This window comes from Ovis aries, chromosome 20 (genome assembly GCF_016772045.2).
Source record: "Ovis aries strain OAR_USU_Benz2616 breed Rambouillet chromosome 20, ARS-UI_Ramb_v3.0, whole genome shotgun sequence".
NCBI lineage: Eukaryota > Metazoa > Chordata > Mammalia > Artiodactyla > Bovidae > Ovis > Ovis aries.
Window position 1 is genome coordinate 47,956,112 of NC_056073.1, and position 16,383 is coordinate 47,972,494.

A 16,383-nucleotide genomic window follows, 5' to 3' on the forward strand; every position below is an offset into this window, starting at 1 on the left:
TGTTCAATCAGATCCCCTGGGTGACAGGGTGGGCACTAAAAGAAACTTGGAGCAAATGGGGGAATAAATGGGCCAGAATCCCCATCAGAGTGGCTGAACCAACCTGGAAACCAGGTCCGAGGTCGTTCTCAGATGTAGGCAATAGTTACAGTCATAATCGACGTCATCAGATGAGGAAACTGACACAGTGGTCTTCAAATGTATCAAGAATTTTGCATCGCCCACTGAGGGGCTCAGAAACACTGATCCTGGGACATCCTCCGGACCTGCCTTCCCTGGTGACAGTGAGCATCTCCACACTGCACCCTGTAAAAGCCTTTGACAACTTATTCGGGGAACTGGTCTTAGCTAACAGCTAATGCGTGCACACTGTCACTCCAGTTGTGTCCGACTCCTTGCGACCCCAGGGACTGTTGCCCACCAGCCTCCTCCGAGTATTCTCCAGGCAGGAATACTGAAGAGGGTTGCCATTCCCTTCTCCAGGGCTAACAGCAAATGACAAGATTCTAATTAATTCATTGTTGCTTAAATTTTAATATCTGATATGACTAATTGCATTTCCTTTTACCTCCACAATTACTCCTTATGGAAATAATTCCCTAACACCTCAAATTAATAAATTGCCATAGTTAAGTTCCATTCATTACCTACAGTTTGGAGAGGGGATGGGTTCGTTTCCCGTTCAGTGGGCCCTGTATGCTTCTGAGACCTTTTAAGAGCTCAGGTCCAGCATCTAGTCGAGGATATTAGGACCGGCCAGTGATTAGGATCTGAATTCCACTGGTTCCTCCCTGGGGAAACAGGAGCGGCTGGGTTAAGGTGTGACCTGGGCAGGACAACTGAAAGGCCTTTAATAAGGGAGAGGGGACGGAGAAGAAGAGGGAGACACTGATATGGATTGAATGTTTTTGTCTTCCCCGCCCCCCACCAAATTCACCTGTGTTGGTATTTGGAGGTGGCACCTTTGGAGAATAATTGGGTTTAGATGAGGTCATGAGGGTATGGCTCCATGATGGGATTTGTATGCTTTTAAGAGGAGGAAGGGGGCTTCCCAGGTGGCTCAGTGGTAAAGAACCCACCTGCCAATGCAGGAGATGGAGGTTCAATCCCTGGGTTGGGAAGATCCCCTAGAGGAGGAAATGGAAGCCCACCCCAGTATTTGTGCCTGAGAGATCCCACGTGCAGAGGAGCCTGGCGGGGTACAGTCTATGCGCTTGCAAAGAGTCGGACAGGATGGAGCCCGCACACACTAAGAGGAGGGAGCGAGATTGGAGCTTGCTCTGCCCTCCGTGTGGGGACCAGCAAGTAGGAGGCCAGCCGGAAAGAGAGCTCTCCCCAGGAAGCCAGCCTGCCCACACGCTGATCTTGTACTTCCCAGCCTCCGAGCTGTGAGAGACAAATGTCTGTTACTTAAGCCACCCAGTCAGTGGCATTTTGTTACAGCATCGCCCACAGACTAAGGCAGACCTCGGAGAAGGGCGATCTTTGGGGCCTGACGCTTAAGCAGTCAAGCAGCTAAAGGGAGTGTGTGCAGCGCTTCATGCTGTGGCTTGACCTGGGGAGAAACACTTGTGCAGGATTCTTTGGGGAAGCAGCCGTTAGCTCAAGGCTCTCAGCTCTTCCAGTGAAGGTGCCATGCTTTCCATCTGGACTTGCAAGAACTACTGTTATATTTCCTTGACCAGGAAAATACAGAGACAAACTAGCTTTCCCCCTCAACCCCGTAACCTGCTCCCAAAGGGACAAGCCATGTTTGAGGTCCAACATCTCAAAGTTAGGTTGCTGTATATGCTGTAAGTTTGGAAAAATTAGTGCACAGAATAGACAAGAGCCCCTGATATTCTGAAGCAATTAACAAGACAAAAACAGCCCTTCTCTCACTAAAATGATGGCAGTGAAGCAGTGGAGAGACAGCGAGGGTGGCATTTTCCATCAAACAACATTTTTTTTTTTTTTTGTGCAGCATATTTCCAAGTGATAGGAAATGACACACTGTCTCCATTACTTCCTTCGCATCATCTCAATCTTTTCTAACTTTCATATTTGTGAAACAAATTGCTTTAAACATGTCAAAGACACTTGAGTGGAGTGTTAGCCAAATTTTAAAAATAAAGATGATTCACAAAGACAGCATTTGTGTTTATCACCATCATGGTAAAATTTCAAGAAAGAAATCACAGTCCTGATAATTTAGGGCACAACATAAGGTAGTCATCTTCAGAGGCTAGAAGGCAGTCTCTTTCTATTCTGCCTCGTGTCCCTAGATTTTTACGGCACAGGGAACCTGGCCTTGGGGGAGCGCAGTCGTCCCTGCTTCAAGGATTTACTGAGTAGTCACCGCCATATTGATTTCTTCAAACTTGGGTTCCGTTTCCATTAGCAGGCAAGGAGTTGAGTTCCTCGACATTTTGCCCCATATCAGTCCTAAATTCTCTTGCACCTGTTGCTTCTTGAAAGGTCAGGTTGTATTTTGCCCTTGGAGAGACAGGAGGTTGCCTACTGCAAGGCACCTAGAAGGCCTCCCTTTAGCACATACTTTTGAAGAGTTGATACTGGTGTTCCAAAAACAGAAAGCTCAAAAAGCACTGCTCATCTTAAGAAACTTAAAGACCTACATCAGTGACGTTTTCTTTTCTTGTTTTTTAAAGGGAAACTAAGCTCTAATATAAAATTTTAAAAGGAGAATGTATATATACAAGATAATTGTACAAATGATGGCTACCCATGTTGTCCTGTTGTTTGCTGTTTAAAACACTTTTTTAAAAAATTTCAGAAGAAACTCCATTTTACAAAAAATTTACAAAAGTGATACAGAGAATTCCTGTTTTTCTTCCAGAGCCACTTAAGAGTTTTCAACCCAATGTTCCATCATCATTGAATTCTTTGAATACTTCAATGTGTATTTCTTTGGGGCAAAGACATTCTCCTGTATAACCACCAAAATCAAGACATTATAATTGATGTGTTAGGATCATCTAGTCTTCAGACCCCGTTTGGGTGTCACCAGTTGTCCCAGTAGCACCCTTTATAGCAAGGGCATCCAGTCCAAAACCATATGTTGCACTTCGTCATCATGTCTTATCTCTGCTGCTGCGGCTGCTGCTGCTAAGTCACGTCTGACTGTGTTCAGTCATGTCCGACTCTGTGTGACCCCATAGACGGCAGCCCACCAGGCTCCACCATCCCTGGGATTCTCCAGGCAAGAACACTGGAGTGGTTGCCATTTCCTTCTCCAATGCATGAAAGTGAAAAGTGAAAGTGAAGTCACTAGTTTCCTTCAATTTGGAACACTTCCATAGTCTTTCTTTGACTTCAGTTCCTTGACACCTTTGAAGATCGCAATGCGTTAATTCTGTACAGCTACTCCCAGTTGGGGTCTGTTCACCCGATGCTTCCTTGTGACTGCAGTCAGGTTATGTGTCTTGGACAGCGATGCCACAGAAGTCGTGCCACGATCTTCTTGGTGAATCCTACCCAGTTGCACATCATATTTTGCAGATCTCCTTCCTGATGGCATTAATGTTGGTTACTTGTTTGTGGCAGAGTTCTAGGTCAGTGTCCTAGTCTGTTCTGGCTGCTGGAGCAAAATGCCACAGACGAGGTCCTTATAAACAAGCCTCTCACAGTTCTGGAGTCTGGGAAGTCAAAATTGAGGCCCTGACAGATTTCATGTGTGGTTGAGGACCTGCTTACGGGTTCACTGCCAGCTGTCTTCTCACTGTGTACTGATGTGAGAAAGGACAGGGGAGGTCTCTCCAGGGTCTCCTTTATAGGCACACCAGTCCCACTCATGAGAACTCCACCCTCATAACCTAGTCACCCCTCAAAGGCCCCACCTCCAAATATGTGGGACTCATAGCAAGCTGTTTAAATGCTGTAATACTAGTATTGAGTTTCTATAAGCTCCCATGAAGCTGTATTTAGCACAGTGTTCTAGGAGTGTGTATAAGTGAAGTCTTTGTATCTACAACATATAAATTTCGTGGGGTTAATACAAATATTCTGTCTATAATAGCTGGGTTCCCCTAGACAGAAGATTTTGAAATTAGCAGACAAGAAGTCGACTAGGGAGTCATCTTGGGATTAACTTTTGTGAAGGGAGCAGAACTGGGCCGAGGAAGAAGCTGAGCTTCAAGTAGTACCAGTAAAGGCCTCAGCTGACCATTGAATGAGAAGTGAAGAGAGGCATCCATCCCCTCTCCACACTGATGCAATGAATAGAATTCAACTATGGCTACTTATTCATGTAAGATGCTAGGGAATTATTTCCTATAAGGAGTAAGTATGGACATGAGAGGAAGTACAATGTCTTATCATTTATTAAAATTTTAAGAAGAATGGATTATTAGACTCTTGCTATTACCTGTTAGCGGATATCAGTTCCCTTAGAATGAGCAGCCAAATGGCTTTTGTAGGGGGTGCCACATGGCTGATGTGCAGCCAGGGAAGGGAAGCCCAAAGTGAGGATCCTTGGTCACACAGCAAGCAGTGTGAAACTGCAGAGTACATGCTCTGAATTTGGAGTCTTAGAGCAGTGAGAGATGTTTAAGACAAAATTCCCTCACTGTGCCATTTCCCAAAGGACTGGGCTTGGTGTCATTCATGGAAGACCAAATTGTACAACTTCAGTCCACAAATAAAGAGGTGCCCTACAATTACCTCTATTTAAAAAGACGTTAGGCAAATCGGTGGAGTTTTACTGATTTAAAACAGTTTACTGGAGGAAATCAAGGAAACTCAAAATATTCCTTAAAGACTTGGGGACATATCAAGAACAATCTCCCTTGCCCACGAGGAGCCCCTGGCTGGGACAAGTGGGTGTGATTCCTCATGTCTGTGTGTTGAAACCAGGTCTTCTACGTGGTCACTTAGGTAGTTGTATATCCACTGGGGTTTCCTAGGCAGCTCAGTGGTGAAAAATCTGCCTGCCAAAGCAGGAAACGCAGGAGACTCAGGTTAGATCTCTGGGTTGGGAAGATCCCTTGGGGGAGAAAATGGAAACCCACTCCAGTATTCTTGCCTGGAAAATCCCAGGGACAGAGGTGCCTGGTGGACTGCAGTCTATGTGGTCACAAAGAGTCAGACACGACTGAGTGACTGAGTGTGAACACACACAAGCAAGCATTGTGGAAACTTGGCTTGAGTACAGGACATTTCATGATGCCTTTCCATGTCATCAGGGATCAGTTCAGAAAGCAACTACAAACATCTATTGTAAGCAAATGAACATCCACACATAAATACATGCATGAACTAATAAGATACCACAGACACAGCACTCTTTCAGCCTTTAGGTTCTTTCTTTGCTGTTATGTCTTTAATAAAATCATCCTTGGCTTCAGTAGCAGTCCACTGCTCTTGGTTTATTAGTCTCACATTAGTCTTCTGACTTGAATTACAGCCTCAACTTGGATATTTGGTTATGAACTCACTGAGGACAGAGAGTATATCATATACACCTTATATATTCACCCTCGTCACCATCAAGTTAAGTGACATGACTTTGCTTATACTAAGAATTGGTAAATATCTGTTTAAATAAGTGTTTATTGAGCTGGTGTTGTCTATATCCTCCTGAAGACTAATACCAATAATAAGACTGCCTCTTATTTCTTAGAAGCTTTTTGCCCCTAAGCTCTACCAAGCGTTGGTTTACCCTCTGGAGATGTGACATCATTTAACACTTCCTGTTATGTATCACATTCATATTTGCATTCCAAAGACAGGCATGAATTTTTTTTTAGAATTATCAATGATTTGTTCTTATTCCTATTATTGTTGCCATTAAATTATTAACAAGAACCAACTGTTTTAGTGAAAACTTTATCAGAGTTCTGTCTGGTGTTTCAGCTAAACTTTTGATCTTGTCTTTGTTGGCTAATGACATTGCTTCTTAAATCTGCTAAGACCCTTAAGCCTCAGGCTGCCTGCGTGATGGATATAGTGCAAACAAACAGAACTTTAGCTTCACAGAACTGGGGTTTGCTGAGGATATTCGGTTCCCATCAGAGAGACTTCCTTATGGCTTGCTTCCTGAAGCTGACTGAGAAGCTGATAAGACCCGAGCTTATGCCTGGCCGTGCATCTCGTCAGTGATTCTTACCTTCACTCCAAAGTGTGTTTCCCAGCACAACCCCCCTCCAAACCTTCCTTGGGCTTCCAGAGCCCAGCTTGAGGATGGCAGAACCAGAGAGATGAGCTGAAATTGTTCCATAACAGTTGGAGTGAGGGGCGACTCTATAGCACCTTTAGCTGCTTCCTTCTCAGAGTTCAGGGCTTCCCGGGGGCCCAGTTGGTAAAGAACCTGCCTGCAGTGCAGGAGACCCAGGTTCAATCCCTGGGTTGGGAAGATCTTCTGGAGTAGGAAATGCCAACCCGCTCTAGTATTCTTGCCTGGGAAATCCCATGAGCAGAGGAGCCATGCGGGCTACAGTCCATGGGGTTGCAAATGTCAGACACGACTTAAGGACTAACCCACCACCACCACCTCTGGGTCTCTGTCACAGCCGACAGCTGTGAAGATCTGTCTTATAGAAGTCCTCGCCACACCCGCTTCCTTGTGGTGGGTGATCCCAACTACAGCTTAGCGTGCTGGGGGCACACTTAAAATGTAAGCAATTTTGTTGAAGGAGTCAGTCCTATTTCACCAACAAAGAGATGACCCTCTCTCCATGTTGTTGACGTTCCCTCCGAATTTTTCCCCATGTCCTTTGTTCCTCTCTGTGCTGTTGGCAACACCCTGGGCCAGGCTCTGCCTTCTTTTGTCCAGATCATTACCTTGGTGGGTCATCTGTGGTGTGTGCTTCTTAATGCTGGTCCTCATTGGGCATGGCCTTGTTATTTTTCTGAATCACTCCAAGAGCCTTGCCCAGTGCTGGTTTCATGTATATTTCACAGAATTACACCTTACTCCAAAAATAGTTTAAGAGTCTTAGTAAGGATTGAAAGTGGAATGAGGTAGATAAGACACCTTAAAGAATATAACTATCAAGAAGTTGCCAGACTTATTAAGGTTGCTATGTTCCAAGATGATGCAAGGCACTGGATGTACAAAGTTAGAACAGAAGTCAGTTCGTGTCCTCAAGAAGATTCCCCTTGCCTCTCTGGTTTGCTGCAGTCCATGGGGTGGCAAAGAGTCACAGAGGACTGAGCGACTGAACTGAACTGAGAGCCCCAGAATTAGCACCGCCAGGCTGCTTTCTTCCTTTAGGAAACATCCAAATAAATAAGTACAGATAGGTTAATTATATACATGTGAGAATTGGACCATAAAGAAGGCTGAGCACTGAAGAACTGATGCTTTCCAACTGTGGAGAGTCCCTCGGACTGCAAGGAAATCAAACCAGTCAATCCTAAGGAAATCACTCCTGAATATTCATTAGAAGGACTGATGCTGAAGCTAAAATTCCAATACTTTGATCACCTCATGCAAAGAGCTGACTCATTAGAAAAGACCCTGATGCTGGGAAAGATCGAAGGCAGGAGCAGAAAGGGGCGACAGAGATGGTTGGATGGCATCACTGGCAATGGACATGAGTTTGAGCAAACTCTGGGAGCTGGTGATGGACAGGGAGGCCTGGTGTGCTGCAGTCCATGGGGTCACAAAGAGCCAGGCACGACTAAGCAACTAAATAACAACATATATACGTGAATATATACACACACACACATACACACACTCACCCCACTGGCAAGGTATTAAATAGAAAGCATAGGTTCCAAGGTCCTTAATGAATGATTCTCTGTTGAACGTTTGTGTTTCTCTCGTCTTAATTGTCATCATCCAAGATTATCATTATTTCTTTGCCTTTTTGATCGTTTCTTTTCTGGTGCTGTTGCTTTGTTTTTGTAGTTAGCAACCTGGTGTTTCTAAAAGTTGCTCAGGGACTTCTTCGGCCTTGCCCCCATGCCTTCTCATTCCACTCTAAGACTGTTGACAGGAGGCTCGCTTCCCTCTCCCAGGCTGCTGTGCTCATGCCGCCAGCCTTGCCGCACGCATCACGCTGTCACGGTAATACTTCGGGGCCCGTTTGGAAAGAGATGGATGATTTTGAACACGAAAGGTGTTTCCTGGGAAAAACAAATGAATCAAATGGAAAAATGAATTAACATCATGAAATTTACCTTCCCAGCTGGCGATATGATATATGCATGAGTTCCTTAGAGACAATCCTCTCATAAGAATTCACTATTAAAAATGTCTGCAGTGATGAGGAGTCGGAGCTCAGCCTGCAATGTATTTATACACAAACGGAAAACATCCCTTGAAGGAAAAAGTTTAGAACTATGAATGTTTGTTTCTTGTGAGGGCCGCATGGACTTGACAACTGGTTGCCACAGGCATCTTGTTCCAGGGCTTCTAAAGCCTGTGTGATGTTCTTAATGGGACTTGGTATCTGCAAAATACTCAATTCTGTCCAGTGACAGTTACTGAGCACCTACTCAGTACAAGGCACCGGGATAGTCTATGGAGTTATAAAGACAATAAAATAACATCTTCAGCTCAGTTTAATAAGAAAAATAGGTATTTAAGTTCATAAGGAGGAAAAATTTTATTTGGGATTTCCTGGGATGAATTAAAACTCTCATGATCAGAAGTATTCTTATTAAATACAACACAGAAAGAACCGTCAACTGTGGCCACTTGACCTACAGATGATGTGCCCAAGAGATGAGAAACAGGGGTGCTCACGATTCTTCATCTCAGAGCACCAGGGAAAGTGACTGACATGTGCCTGCTTCAGTGACAGGTACTGCCTCCTCCCCCCTGCTGCGTCCTCCCAGGCCCTAGGTCAGAGTGAGGTGAAGCCAGAATAATTATATTAGCAACCTCATTCAACTACACCAGCCACGCTGTAGGTGAATTAGTGGGCTTCCTCAACTACCTGGGACTCATCACCACATAGGATGTTTTATTTAAATGTAAATATATTCTAAGCCATCCACTTTCTAAAACATTGCTTTTTTTAATGCAGCACATTCCTCTGTGGGGTACTACCTATGCAGGGCTCTGCATGCAGTGTGTTCCCAGATCTATAAAATGAATAATTGAGACAAAATCTCCCCCAAAGTCAAAGAGAGCTGAGTTTGAGCTGGGGGTGGATTTCTCTTGCCCACCATGTGGATGACACGAAAAGGAAGAGGCTGTGCAACAAGCTCAGGCCCTTTGAGCCAAAGTTGGTAAAGAATAAAATTGTAAAGGAATGAAGTATTTTCATCCTCTTCCTCCTGGTTCCAAGCAGTGAGGTGTTAAGGCAGGTGTGTTTCTCTGTATTCACACGTATATGCTACACGTAAAGAGAGAGTCAGGTTATATGTGAGTACAGGCATATAGTTCTGGCCTTACCAGTAGTATTCGTGTGGCCTCAGAAATGATTTACAGGTGAAAATAAACGTTTACACTAAGACCATATGTTAATTTCTAGATCACTTGAGAATTTGACACCAATTTTAGTTAAGTGTGAAAGAATGCAATTGGTAATTATATTTTTTCATGGTTAGTAAGTGGTTCAATTGCAAAGACTGTGTGATTAAAAACAAAATGAGAATCCTTTCTGGGATATTATATTTCCTGCTTCTATTTTTCTTGCTTAGATTCTTTTTTAACACAAAAGTTACACAGATTTGTAAAAACAAAACATCTATCCAGGCATTATTCACTTTTAGCTAACGTGTGTATGGTGGTCACCTTTGGAGGCTGAATTTCGCACCCAGATTTGGCCAAGGGAGGCTGGTGGGCAGTCAGGGGTGTTGACGGATGGGTGTTCAGGAGCGTAGGCTGATTGTGGTCTCTTAAACGTGCTACCTCCTGGAGGTGAGAGGGCTATTTAGCGAAATGAAATACTGCTCTGTCACAACTTCCTCGCTCGCGGTTCAATCATGGAAAATTCTTCCCCAGCGCTGTCACTGAAATCATTACGCTCAGAATTAAACATGGTATAAGGGAGCAGCCGACAAGACCCTGCGGTACTATCGACAAGCCAGGTCTTACATGAATAATCAGCTTTCGCATGCAGTGCATGTGAAAAGGCCTGCAAATCAGGGTTCTTTCTTCTCCCTTTGGAATGAATGAAATCGCTTGCCGTTCCCCATGTGTCTCCACGTGCTGGTCTGGCACCACCAGGCTTGACCTGAGTTGCAGAGCTCCTCACACGTCTCCTTTCTTCCTTCTGCCACTGACGTCCCCTTAGAAACCTCCTAAAGCCACGTCCGCTGCAGCCCAGAGACCCTTTTCGGAAGCCCCCCTCTACCAGGTCTTCTCTCTCACCACCAGTTACTAAGCCCTTAAATTAACACTTCCGCCTCCCGTCCCTGCAGTCCACCACGGCGCACCCCCGGCTGCCCTTCCTCCTCCCGTCCCTTCAGATCTTCCAGTTTTACTCTTCTCTTGGCTTCCTTCATCTTAATCCCTCCAGCACCCTCCCCACCACCTCCACAGAAGCAGCGGCCTGCAGAGAAAAGAAAACGGACTTCTCAGCCCACAGATCTCAGTCTGTGCCCCGTGTCCACCTCTGCCTGGTGATACAAAGGTCTTGTGCGTGATAACCTCACGGGACCTCAGTTGCCCATCTGTAAAAATTTCCTCATAGGGACTCCAGGAAATAAAGCTTCATTTCTATCACATTATTTCCATCTCTGGGTGAAGTGCCTTGGCAACACTAAACACCTTTTACAAAACTGAAATTGAACATTTTAGCTGAGTCCAGTGAACCCAATAAAAAGTTATAACCAACTTCCTATGTCTTCAACACTCTGAGACTGAGGAATTTAACTAGGAGGTTCTAACGAAATGAAATGCTGACCCAATCGCAGTATAGATGTTTGTTCCTGGTTTGATAACATATTTCTCTTTGAAGGAAAAACAAGGCGATGGTATTTTCTTCTTAGTCCCAAGTCTTAGACACTGGTGGTGCTTTAGTTGCTAAGTCATGTCCTACGCTTATGACCTCCCGGACCGTAGCCTGCTAGGCTCCTCTGTCCATGGGATTTCCCAGGCAAGAATGCTGGAGTGAGCTGCCATTTCCTTCTCCAGGGGATTCTTCCAGAATCAGGATCAAAGCTGTGTCTCTTGCATCAGCAGGCAGATGCTTTGCCACTGACCCACCACAGAAACCCCTTGATTCAATAGAATACAAAATTCTGTAAGGCAGAGACTGGCAAATTTTTACTGTAAGGATTCAAGCCAAACTGACTGGGTTCAAGTCCCAACCCCTGTTCTTGTTGCATCACCCTGGTCGAGCTGCTTCATCTCATTCTGTGTTCTTTCCTGATTTGTCTGAGTAGGACGATGACAATGCTTTTCCTCTCACTGCTGTTCTGAGGAGCAAAGCAGCAAGAGGAGTATCCTAAGCAGCGCATTCGTGGCTTGTCCGTAGACTGTAAGCTCAGTGAGGACAGGAATCTGCTTTGTAAACTGTTGTGTCTCTAGCACTGAATGATGGTATTCATGCTTAGCACAGAGTAGGCAGTACTGTCGCAGGAAGGAAAGAGCTTCAAACAAACTAAGCTTCGGATTAAATCATGACTGGGTTCAAAGCCAACGTGAACAAACATGGCTCTCCTTTTCCTTCACATGTTTTTAATAACCTGAATTTGCTAGGTAAAATTTAATAGGAGTCTTTGCAATTATAACCTGAAGTATAATAATGGGAGTGAGTGATCATTGGCATTTCAATACCCCTAAACAATAGTGGAGGTTAGTACAAAGATGAGGCTGAAGCTCACAGCACATAGCTTTACACTGGTGTTATTCTTTAGTCGCTAAGTCATGTCTGACTCTTGTGACTCCAAGGACTGTAGCCCAGCAGGCTCCTCTCTATTCACGGGGTTTTCCAGGCAATAATACTGGAGTGCATTGCCATTTCCTTCTCCAGGGAATCTTCTCCCGCATTGACAGGCAGATTCTTTACCACTGAGCCACCTGGGAAGCCCATAGCTTTAGCTACACTCTCACAGTTTGTTTTTTTTTTTTTTTTTTGCTGTTCTTAAAGGAGGCTGCTTATATAATTCATTCGAAAATGCCTTTCATCTTTTTTTTAATCTAAGTCTCTCATTATGACATAGATTTTCTCTCTGAAAGTTTATTTTTACCAAACTTGTGTCATATTTAATACTTGCATTCTAAATCCAAGTCAGTATTTAGTGGCAACAGCTGCCAGGAGTCACTGGAATAAATGAATTATGGTCCTGTTTAGCTGGCAAGATTGCATTCGATCTCCACACTCCAGCACCAAAGGGGTCTCCAAGAGCAACAGAGAAAGGGCAACCTATTCCCCGAGGCTGAGCTTGTACAGAGAGGAGCATAGACAGGAAGTATGGGGACCTTTGGGACAAACAGCTTTGACAGGTGGGTCATGTCCAGGCTTCCCAGAGGCTGAGCCCCGTGTATTCCCAATAATACCACCTAGACAACTGTCATACCTTGGCAGAAAACCATTTTCAAAGCTTTATTGGATTTGTGATAATGTTTATTCAGGGTGTTGATAAATAGATTCTCCTGCAGCAGCAAAGCACCAAGGTCCTACTCTTTCTCCCCAGCTTGCACCGTATGCATTGACTTACATTAAGATTAAGCGTCTCACTGAATTACACAGTGGCAACTTACGCAGTTACCTCCTTAGAATGCTCTGTCTGCAGCAATAGACCTACCAAAGAATCCTTTAAAGATCCCGGTAATTGGAGAAGCCAAAAAGAAGCATTGTTTTTATTTGTTTTAATGTAGAATTCTCTACATGGTTTATGTAAAACAATTGAAGTAAGTTTTCAGTAAGTTTCTTCTGCTTACAATCAAAATAATTTTCAGACGTATTAGTCTGATTTGTCATTTTCTCCATGTCTAGAATTGAATGCCTGATGCATTTTGGTAAAGTTTGTAAATGAAACATTTGCTCCAGTTTAAAATACCTACGTATTTGACTATCAGGTAAACCAGACTATACATTGAACTGGAAGCTAAAGAGTTAAAGAATGCTGTGAGGTTGAATACTCTGCAGAGACTGTTTTTCCAGGAACCCATCGGTAAAATTTAGTTTTGATGTTGATCATGAAGTAGAAATTTAGCCCAAAATGGCAACAATAAAGAGAAAAAAGATTTGCTCTGAGGTAGCTTATACATAAAGTTTGATACGCCTGGACATATGGTAAAATGCTCTGATGTTTAATTTTCTATTGAAATAATTGCCAAAATTTGTTATATATGAAAAATTATGTGCAAAGCATCTTACATGTATTATTTTATTTCACCATTGAGTAGTATTATTATTCTCATTTAATGACAGAGAAAAAGGAAAATAGAGATTTGTAAAGGTCATGTAATTTATTGTGATTATTTTATTTTTTAATTGGAGGATAATTGCTTTACAGGGCTGTGTTAGTTTCTGCCATACAACACAAATCAGCCATAAGTATATACATATCAGTTCAGTTCAATGTACAGTCCTGTCTGGCCCTTTGCGACTCCATGGACTGCCAGCGTGCCAGGCTTCCCTGTCCATCACCAACTGCCAGAGATTGCTTAATCTCATGTCCATCGAGTCGTGATGCCATCCAACCACCTCATTCTTTGTTGATTCCTTCTCTTCCTGCCTTCAATCTTTCCAAGCATCAGGGTCTTTTCTAAGGAGTCAGTTCTTTGCATAAGGAGGCAAAAGTATTGCAGCTTCAGCTTCAGCATCAATCCGTCCAATGAATATTCAGGACTGATTCCTTTAGGATTGACTGGTTTGATCTCCTTGCAATCCAAGGGACTCTCAACAGTCTTCTACAGTATTATAGCTCAAAAGCATCAATTCTTCGGCACTCAGCTTTCTTTAAAGTCCAGCTCTCACATCCATACATGACCACTGGAGAAACCATAGCCTTGGCTAGATGGACTTTGGTTGGCAAAGTAATGTCTCTGCTTTTGAATATGCTGTCTAGGTTGGTCATAGCTTTTCTTCCAAGGAGTAAGCGTCTTTTAATTTCATGACTGCAATCACCATCTGCAGTGATTTTGGAGCCCAAGAAAATAAAGTCAGCCGCTGTTTCCACTGTTTCCCCATCTATTGGGCACGAAGTGATGGGACCGGATGCCATGATCTTAGTTTTGTGCATGTTACATTTTAAGCCAGCTTTTTCACTCTCCTCTTTCATTTTCATTAAGAGGCTTTTTAGTTCCTCTTCACTTTCTGCCATAAGGGTGGTATCATCTGCATATCTGAGGTTATTGATATTTCTCCTGGCAGTCTTGATTCCAGCTTGTGCTTCATCCAGCCTGGCATTTCACATGACCTACTCTGCATATGAGTTAAATTAGCAGGGTGACAATATACAGCCTTGTCATACTCCTTTCCCAATTTGGAACCAGTCTGTTGTTCCATGTCTAGTTCTAACTGTTGCTTCTTGACCTGCATACAGATTTCTCAGGAGGCACGTAAGATGGTCTGGTTATCCCATCACTTTAAGAATTTTCCACAGTTTGTTGTGATCCACACAGTCAAAGGCTTTGGCATAGTCAATAAAGCAGAAGTAGATGTCTTTCTGGAACTCTTTTGCTTTTTCTATGATCCAGCAGATGTTGGCAATTTGATCTCTGGTTCCTCTGCCTTTTCTAAATCCAGCTTGAACATCTGGAAGTTCTTGGTTCACGTACTGTTGAAGCCTAGCTTGGATAATTTTGAGCATTACTTTGCTAGCATGAGATGAGTGCAACTGTGTCATAATTTAAACATTCTTTGGCATTGCCTTTCTTTGGAATTGGAATGAAGACTGACATTTTCCAGTCCTGTGGCTACTGCTGAGTTTTCCAAATTTGCTGGCATATTGAGTGCAGCATTTTCAGGATCATCTTTCAGGATTTGAAATAGCTCAACTGGAATTCCATCATCTCCACTAGCTTTGTTCGTAGTGATGCTTCCTAAGGCCCACTTGACTTCACATTCCAGGATGTCTGGCTCTGGATGAGTGATCACACCATCGTGATTATCTGGATCATGAAGATCTTTTTGTATAGTTCTTCTGTGTATTCTTGCCACCTCTTCTTAATATCTTCTGCTTCTGTTAGTCCATACCATTTCTGTCCTTTATTGTGCCCATCTTTGCATGAAATGGTCCCTTGTTATCTCTAATTTTCTTGAAGAGATCTCTCTTTCCCATTCTATTGTTTTATTCTATTTTTCTGCATTGATCACTGAGGAAGGCTTTCTTATCTCTCCTCGCTATTCTTTGGAACTCTGCATTCAAGTGGGTATATCTTTCCTTTTATCCTTTGCCTTTCACTTCTCTTCTTTTCTCAGCTATTTATAAGGCCTCCTCAGACAATTGTTTTGCCTTTTTGCATTTCTTTGTTTTGGGGGATAGGTTTGATCACTGCCTCCTGTACGATGGCAAGAATCCAACCATAGTTCTTCAGGCACTCTCTCAGATCTAATCCCTTGAATCTACTTGTCACTTCCACTGTGTAACCGTAAGGGATTTGATTTAGGTCATACCTAAATGGTCTAGTAGTTTTCCCTACATTTTTAGATTTAAGTCTGAATTTTGCTAAGGAGTTCATAATCTCAGCCACAGTCAACTCTTAGTCTTGTTTTTGTGATTGTATAGAGTTCTCCATCTTCAGCTGAAAAGAACATAATCAATTTGATTTCAGTATTGACCATCTGGTGACGTCCGTGTGTAGAGTCGTCTCTTGTGTTGTTGGAAGAGGGTGTTTGCTATGATCAGTGCATTCTCTTTGCAAAACTCTATTAGCCTTTGCCCTGCTTCATTTTGTACTCCAAGGCCAACTTGCCTGTTACTCCAGGTATCTCTTGACTTTCTACTTTTGCATTTCAGTCCCCTATGTTGAAAAGGACATCTTTTTTTTTTTGGTGTTAGTTCCCATGGACAGAGGAGTCTGGCAGGCTACAGTTCATGGGGTTGCAAACAGTCAGACATGACTGGAATGCAAAAGTAGGAAGTCAAGAGATACCTGGAGTAACAGGCAACTTTGTTCTAGGAGTACTTATATACATGTATATGTATATATATATATATATATATATATATATATATACATATATATATATATATACACACACACACACACATATATCTCCCCTCCCTCTTAAACCTCCCTCCCAACCCATGCCATCACACCCTCTTTTAATTTACCAGAGATTGCAAAGGTAATAAGTAGCATAGCCAAGATTCAAGCCTAGACAATTTGCCTTTGGAGCCTAAATTCTTGCCCAAGACATAAGCCTGAATTTACTAAATACGACATTGGCAATAAACATGTTTCAGTTAAATAGAAAATTAATTACATTTGGACCACTTATAAATGGAGCTCTGTTATAGGTAGTATGACAAATAATGAAATTGCATTCAGAATACACAAAAACGTTGGCCTTGTGCCCCTTATGTGTG

The 16,383-nt window shown here is 43.1% G+C and overlaps 1 protein-coding gene across 1 annotated transcript in view; it reads left to right on the plus strand.

Annotated features, from left to right (window-relative positions):
- Window positions 1-16,383, plus strand: part of F13A1 (coagulation factor XIII A chain) — a 140,787-nt gene that overhangs the window by 28,829 nt on the left and 95,575 nt on the right. The gene's annotated exons all lie outside the window — the stretch shown is intronic.